Source organism: Vombatus ursinus, unplaced genomic scaffold (genome assembly GCF_900497805.2).
Source record: "Vombatus ursinus unplaced genomic scaffold, bare-nosed wombat genome assembly UNPS02014818.1, whole genome shotgun sequence".
Taxonomy (NCBI): domain Eukaryota; kingdom Metazoa; phylum Chordata; class Mammalia; order Diprotodontia; family Vombatidae; genus Vombatus; species Vombatus ursinus.
Genome location: NW_020954596.1, coordinates 65,303,757 through 65,312,084, shown reverse-complemented (window position 1 = coordinate 65,312,084; position 8,328 = coordinate 65,303,757). Strand labels below are relative to the sequence as shown.

General features: G+C 37.5%; 1 pseudogene; it reads right to left on the bottom strand.

Annotated features, from left to right (window-relative positions):
• Window positions 1-1,617: 1,617 nt before the first annotated feature.
• LOC114023821 lies at window positions 1,618-3,470 on the bottom strand (annotated as a pseudogene).
• Window positions 3,471-8,328: the final 4,858 nt, after the last annotated feature.

Here is an 8,328-nt window from a genome sequence, read left to right as displayed (position 1 = left end):
TGTTAACAATATGACTTTTAATGAAGTTATGCTTTTGATACTATTGAAAGCACAATATTTAACTCTGGTGACATATATAGGCTATGAGTACCTCCCAGTGGATCATGCATTAAGTATAAGTGGTATGTTCATTGCCACCAGCTTTAATTTTTGCTACAAATCCAACATTCTCTCTCCTCATTGTTCCAGATCCTTCATTTGTGAAAAGTTCATTGGCTTTAAGATATGCACCTTCCCCTCTTGTCTTCCCTTACAAAGGGCAACAAAACAATAATTCCTAATGGATGCTTCCTTCATAAATGTATCTCACATAAAGTAACAACTGTGCCATGTTAGAAATGTCAGTTGTTTCATCTAATTGAATTGCAAATTTTGAGCTGCCTTTCAATCTGGTAATAAACTGCTTGAATTGATCATTACCAATTTCAGAAATTATTTTGGAAACAGTATCATTACATAAAGGAATTTTACAAATATCATCTCCATACTTTTTCCCATGAACTATTTCTGACATTTTAATAGTAACAGGTAACATGAGATCTTCTCCTATAATATAGGACTTTTTAGTTTTTGCAATTAAATAGAAAGTTTCATAAGCTGCAAGTAAATATTTTCATTGACAGAAACAAATTTGTCAAAACATTGTTTTTCTTTATTTGAAGATTTTAAAAGTCATTCAAAATATTACTTTGGTTTATTGCAGTATGCTGCATGCATTTTAGTGCCATTTTAGTTTGGCTAGTTTCATGGTATCTGCAGCTAAAACTTCATTACAAATTAAGTAAAGAGGTTTTGCCACACCATCATCATTATTTGAAGTAAATACATGTTACAAAAATGATTTGACGTATTTTCTGTTTCTTGTAAATTAAGGTGTACCACAACCTGGTAGCAAAGACTCTGTTGCATTGTCATCAGTATTTTTACCTCTTCTGTCCAAATTTAGCTACTTATCCATAACTGAACATTATTTTTGTCCTAAAAATATAAATAAATATTGCTCATAATTTCTCAAATAAATACTAGCTTTAGTTTATGAAATTATGTCTGTTTGTGCTTAATTTAAAAAAAGTGATGCTCACACTTACATATATGGTGGTGATGGTGGAGAAATATTAAAGGGCTTTTGTCTTTAGTTACTGCAATTAAACACAGTTTCTGTAAAAGAAGAAGATAACAGTATTTTTTTTAAAAAACAAGCATTTTAACACAAAACAATCTAAAGATATACTAATTTAATACTTACATGCTGAGGTATGATGGTAGGAAAATATAAAAAATTTATTTTCCATAATGAAATTATTATGTTTCTGTAACAGCAGAAAATTTTGTATATACAGTAAAAACACTGCAATCCATAACATACAGTGGTCTCAAATTTGAACTGAGGTGTTTCTGGCTGCATTCATTGGCATTTCATGACGTGACAACATGCACAGTACAAAGGGTGCATGTTGTGTGTTCCGAACCGTGGCTGCGGTGAAGTCACATGATGCTACTTGGGCAAGTGCTGCCAGAAATACCTTGGATTCATGTTTGATTTTGAATTAATTTTTGGTCTTTGTGCATTCAGAAATCTTTTACTGTATCTAATTTTTTTACAACACTTGCATTCAGTTACACGACCTCAAGAAATGCTGCTCCAGGCATGCCTCCCGACATGCTTCCTGCAGTCTTATGCACCTTAGTAATGATGGGGCTGTAGACCTTCTTCAATTATTTTTCTGCTAATGTTCAAATTCTTCATGCTCAGCAATCTGATTCTTATTAATAAAGTTAATTATTTCATTACATTCATCAAAGCTCTTCTGTTTGCCTTCATCACCAATTTTGCCTTGTTGTTTCTCATTCCCTATGGTAGCCTTTATGTTGAAAGTACCAGATTCAAGAGAGTTCTTAGAAGACACCTTACTTTCTGCTTCTTATCTTCAGCCTTGTATTTCTCAGACTCCTGGACCATATGCTGAATATCTTTGCTCAGATGACCTTTGTCACTGATGATGTGATCTTATTCTCCTTTCTTGTGATCTCATTGACAGCAGAAATGTTAAGCATATCAATACCAAATGTTAAATCAATTTGAGGAAAATCCCTGGGCTAAACGGGAGGGTTTTTGTCAACTCAAACTTGCTGAGCTTGTAGCTCTTTTTCATTGTTCTCTCATCTTTATAGACTTGAATAAGAATACCAGGTTGATTGTCGGAGTAGGTGGTAAAAATCTGTGTTTGTTTTGTAGAGATGGTGATATTGCATTTGATCAAAACTGTCATTACTCCATTAGAAATTTCAATTACAAGGGAAAGAGGAGTGACAGCCAACAGCAACAAGTCCTTCACATTCTCAGATTTATCTTCAGATAAGATGGTAGCCTGGATAGGCAACAGTCTCATCAGTATTGATCTTCTTTTTGAGCTTCTTACCATTGAAGAAGTCCTGAAGAAACCTCTGGATATTTGGAATTTTAGTGGAACCACCCACCAAGACAATGTCATGAATATGTAATTTATATAACTTGGCATCTTTTAGGCCATTTTCCACCTGATCCAGTGTCCCGTGGAAAAGTTCAGTATTCAGATCTTCAAACCGGGCATAGGTGAAAGAAGGATAGAAGTCAATACCTTCATAGAGGGAGCCAATATCAATATTGCACTGGGTGCTGGAAAAGAGGGTGGACTCTGCACATTCACAAGCAATGAACAGATGACAGATGGCTCCCTTGTTCTCACTGATGGCCTTCTTGTGCTATCACCTAAACTCAGCAATGAAATGGTTGACTATGCAGTTGTCAAGGTCCTCCCCACCCAGGTGAGTGTTCCCAGCTCTGGAATTGACTTCAAAGATGCCATCTTCAATTGTAATAATGGAGAAATCAAAAGTGCCACCTCCAAGGTTAAATATTAATGCATTTCTTTTGGAACCAACCTTCTTATCCAAGACATAAAGAATAGCAGTAGCAGCTGACTTATTGATGATTTGGAGTACATTGAAAGCAGCAATGACTCCAGCACCTTTGGTAGCTTGACATTGGAAATTGTTGAAGTAGACTTGTACTGTGAGGATATTTGTAATGGTATTCCCAAGCAACTTATTTCATCTTGATCAAGACCATAGAAGATACTTCTTCTGAATTATAAACATTTGACCTCCTCTTCACTTGGACCTTGTGCCTGTGTCATTCACCACCATGAAAGGCCAATGCTTCACATCTAATTGTACAACTTTATTATCAAATCTGTGACAAATCAACTCTTTGGCATCAAAGACTCTGTTGGGGGGGGGTTGGGGTTTTCACTGTGATTTGAATCTTTGCAGCATCACCAATTAAAAGTTCTGTGTCAGTGAAGGTGACATAGATTGCATGGTCCTGTTTCCTTGGTCATTAACAATGATCTCCCCTTTCTATATTGGAAGACTCTCACACAGGAATTAGTGGTGCCAAGATCTATGTCAATGGTGTGTCCTTTTGACATGGTTGCTGGAGCATCAGGATCATAACTGACCACTATGGAGTAAAAATGGCTGCTGCTTCTTGGAGCAGACCTTTAATGATTCTTAAGTCATGATTTTTCAGGTCAGTTGTTTTTCCAAAAAGATATTTCACATTTTCTTCTATATTTTTCATAACTTTGATTTTGTTTTACTGTTTCTTGTTGTCTCATGGAGTCATTAGTTTCCATGGGACAAAACTATTTTTTTTAACATTTGTTTTTAAAACTTTGAGTTTCGAATTCTTTGTCTTCCTCCTTCCTCATCTCCCTCCCCCCTCACTGAGAAGCCAAGCAATTCCATATAGGTTATATATATGTGTAGTCATGTAAAACATATCCATAACAGCAATGTTGTGAAAGAAAACATAGACCAAAAAAAAAACCCTCAAGAAAAATAAAGTTAAAAAAAAAGTATGCTTCACCCTGTATTCAGACACCATCAGTTCTTTTTCTGGTGATGGTTCACATTTTTTATCCTAAGTTCTTCAGAGTTGTCTTGGATTGCTGTATTGTGAGAAGAGCTAAGTCAGTATTACAATATTGCTGTTACTTTGTACCCAATACATTTCACTTTACATCAACCCATGCAAGTCTTTTAAAGGTTTTTCTGAGAGCATCCTGCTCATCATTTCTTAGAGTACAATAGTATTCCATCATAATTATATACCCCAACTTATTCAACCATTCCCAATTGATGGGCATCCTCTCAATTTCTAATTCTTTATCCCCAGAAAAGAGTTGCTGTAAATATTTTGTACATAGAGGTCCTTTTCTTTTTTTAATCTCTTTTGGGATACAGTCCTAGAAGTGGTATTGCTAGGTCAAAAGTTATGCATGGTTTTATAGCCTTTTGGGTATAGTTCCAAATTGCTCTATAGAATGGTTGAATCAGTTCACAACTCTGCCAACAGTAAATTAACATCTCATTTTTTCCACATCCTCTCCAACATATGTCATTTACTTTTTTCTTTCCTATTAGACAAACTTATGAGGTAGTACCTCAGAATTGTTTTAATTTGCATTTCTCCAATCAATAGTGAGTTAAAGAATTTTTTCCCCTATGGGTATAGATAGCTTTAATTAACAAATCTGAAAACTGATTATATCTTTTGATCATTTGTCAATTGAAGAATGGCTCTTATTTTTTTTATAAATTTGACACAGTTCTCTATATGTTAGAGAAATAAGGCCTTTATTAGAGAAACTTGCTTCAATTTTTTTTTTAGTTACTGTTGCTAACTTTATTTCTCCCCATTCTATTGCCCCCAACCCCGTTTATTCTATTCTCTCTCTCTTCTTTCACCCTCTCCCTCCTCAAAAGTGTTTTGTTTCTGACTACTCTTTCCCCATTCTACTCTCCCTTCTATCACCCTCCTTCTTTTATCCCCTTCCCCTTTTACTTTGCTGTAGAGTAAGATAGATTTCTATACCCCATTGCCTGTGCACCTTACTCCCTCTTTGAGCCAATTCTGATGACAGTAAGATTCACTCACTCCCCCTTACCTCGTGCCTTTTCCCCTTTATTGTAAAAGCTTTTTCTTGTCTCTTTTCTGTGAGATAATTTACCCCATTCTAGCTCTCCTTTTCTCTTTCTCCCTGTACAATCCTCTCTCATACCTTAATTTTATTTTTTTATATCATCCCTTCATATTCTCTGTTTACATATATATATATATATATATGTATATACTCTTTCTAACTACCCTAATAATGAGAAAGGTCTTATGAGTTATAAATATCATCTTGTAGGAATGTAAACAGTTTAACCTTATTAGGTCCCTTATGATTTCTCTTTCCTGTTTATGCTTCTCTTGAGTCTTGTATTTGAGAGTCAAATTTTCTATTCACCACTGGTCTCAAATCTAATTTTTAAAGGATTATTTTGGGCTCAGATTCTTATAATCTAGCCAATAGCTCACCAATGTTCAGATGCCTTAAGATTCTGTATAATATGGCAGATGTTCTAATAAACCTTGTCTTTGACTGAAAGAAGGCTTGGGTAGAATTCTTTCAGGCAGGACCTGCATGTTGTGATTTCCATTTTGGTGGCCCATATGGGGAAACTCCTTAACCCCAAGTTCTTCTCCAGTCAGGACTGGAAGGAATGTAAGCCTCTCCCCACTCCTTTCTTGCTCTGCAGTTGGGGTTGCTCTCCAAGCACCAAGGCTTGGAGGTGCTTTTCTGGCAGACAGTTATGAGACTGTCTGGCACTCAGCTTGACACTTTCAGGCTCTCAGTCCACTGGTTCAGATTGAGGCCATAGACCTGAGTACACCTTCTGCAGCATAGAGGACAAGGACAGGTGCCCTATTTAGGAAGTGTATGCCCAATTCTGTCAATTCTTTTGGCACCAGGGAATTGGGGAAAACTGCAGTTGCTTTTTAGTTCCCTGAGGCTTCCCTTCCCTCTACATCCCTGAATCCTCCTTCATGGAGGTTACAGGGAAAAGTTAGAACAGCCAAAAATATCTTGGCAAATTCTGGAGGCTTTGTGATCAATCATTAAGGAGTTTTGAAACTCCTCCTTACAACCCTGGTCACTCTTTTCTCCCACTCCCTTCCCTTGAGTCAAGAGAGTATCTGTTAATCCCTCTCATAGGAGAAGAGAGTTTCATCCTTTACCCCTCACCTTTGATTTTACCCTTTTCCACCTGGGAAAGGAAGGAGATGGGAGGGGCAGCAGCTACAGTGTGGGCCCCCCCCCCCCCCCCCCCGCCCTGGGCCCTAGGGCAACCTTTGCCTGGAAGCTTCAACCAGATTCAGCACATCCTGCTCAAGGTAATGAAGCTAACCTCTGAACTTGGGTAAGCATGCTCGTTTAAATTTTTAATTTTAACTATTAATGATGAGATGTTGATTCACTGTGTAAAGTAATTTGGAAATGCATTTAAAAAAACTGAAGTCACCTGAATGGTAATGGGTTTGTTTCAAGTTTCAAATTGGTAAATTTTTTGTGTCAGTTTTGTCAATCAACTTTTCATAATTTGGTTACCGCTAAAATAATTTGGCTATTATTGGTTATTGTTTTAATATGTAAACTAGCCAAAAGCTTGTTTGGGTTATGTATGGCTTGCTGAGAATTTGCAAGTGTATAGAAATCTCTACTGATTGACTTTTTACATCAGGACAAATTTAAGTTTGAGATGTAAATCCTGGAGAAGTTTTTTCTAAGCTGTGATTAATGAAACTTGTTGTTTGAGGTAAAAGTTCCTAGGATTTTATTTTGAGTTGTCTGATGGATCATAATCCATTGATAATCAACAATCCACCATCTGAGAAAAATGCTACAAGTTATTCAGAGAATGTGGCACTAGTGAGAAGTTAGCATCTGGAAAAGCTGAAAGGACAATTTTAGCCTCAGTATCCTCCTGGCTCAATTTCCCTCTTATGTTCCTTTAAAAAAGGAATGTTACCCACCTGGCTATTCCTGAGTCTGGCTATGAGGTGGATTTGATACTACATGGTTGGAAAACTGAGTTATCTGAATCCAAACAGAGCTAAGGATGTTTTATCCTATCATTTGGGCCCTGCAGTTTTTTTTGTCAGATTCCAGACTACAGGCCATTCACATACAGTTGACAGCAAACAGCAGGTACTGATCTGCATTCAAATTCCATACTTCTTTCTTTGGATGTGGATAGCATTTTCCATCATGAGACCTTTGTAGATGTCTTAGGTCTTTGCATTGCTGAGAAGTCTTTCCTGAGTCAAAGAAGTCAAGTGCCAAGACAAAAGTCAGGATGACTGGCGATGGCCCAGGATGCAATGGATGAACTTGGTGTCTTCAGTGCCTGACCAAGCTCTAAGTGCTCCACACTGCCTGCTTCAACCACCTTCGCAGCCGTTGGAACAAATTGTTCTCATTTGCCCATTCCCAATGAGAAAAGTCTTCATGTGCTTGGGGTAGACATCTCCTAACTCACAGACAGGCTATGGGTTTGAGGCCTGCCAGTTATCCTCAACCTGGTCTGATGGTTTTACTGCGGTATGGCCAATACATCTTCTTGGAGCCACAGGGTAGAGTTGGGTGGCAGGTGGATACCAAAAGTGGATGAGCAGCCCTGAAATGGGCTCAGCAAGTCCTCAAACCAGAAGTGCTAGTCCTCCCTGATCAACCTATACAGTGGATGAGAGTGAAGAAGAAGGAAAAGTAAAGAATGGCTATGAGATTATGAACCTGAGCAACTAGGAAGATCATGGTAATCTCAACAGAACTACAGAAGTATGGAAGGGGTGGGTTTTGATGAAAAAATGGTCAGCGGGAGAAGATAGAAAACTTATCCTGCCTTCAAGGAGTTAAGTAAGATTCTATCAAATTCTTAACCACGTGAGAGTTGGGTGAAAGGTAGACACCAGAAATGGATGAGCATCCCTGAAAGGGCCCAGCAAGCCCTCACACCAGACAAATGCTTTGTTAAGTTCTGAAGCTGGAGTGAAGAGGTAAGGGACTGTAGAGGTGGAATTTTACATACACTGGCAGACTATTGATGTGTTTGCTAAACTATTTTTACCTCTGACTTTTTATTTTTTGTTACAGGGGATGGGGTAAAGAAGGAATTATTTAGAAATTAAGCCAATACAAAACCAAAAAATATTAATTAAACTTTTTTTTTTAAAAGAACCCTTGGAGAGGTGGGTGAAGTGGATGTGGGAGAGTGAGGGGAGAAGATAAAGTAACAGGGATAGGGTAAAAAGAGACTGAGAAAGAAAACAGTGAATAAAAATAAGATGGCCATTATAACTTTGAATGTGAATGGGATATTTATAGCAGCCCTCTTTGGGTGGCAAAAAATTGGAAACTGCAAAGATCCCCATCAATTAGAATGGCTGAACAAGTTGTG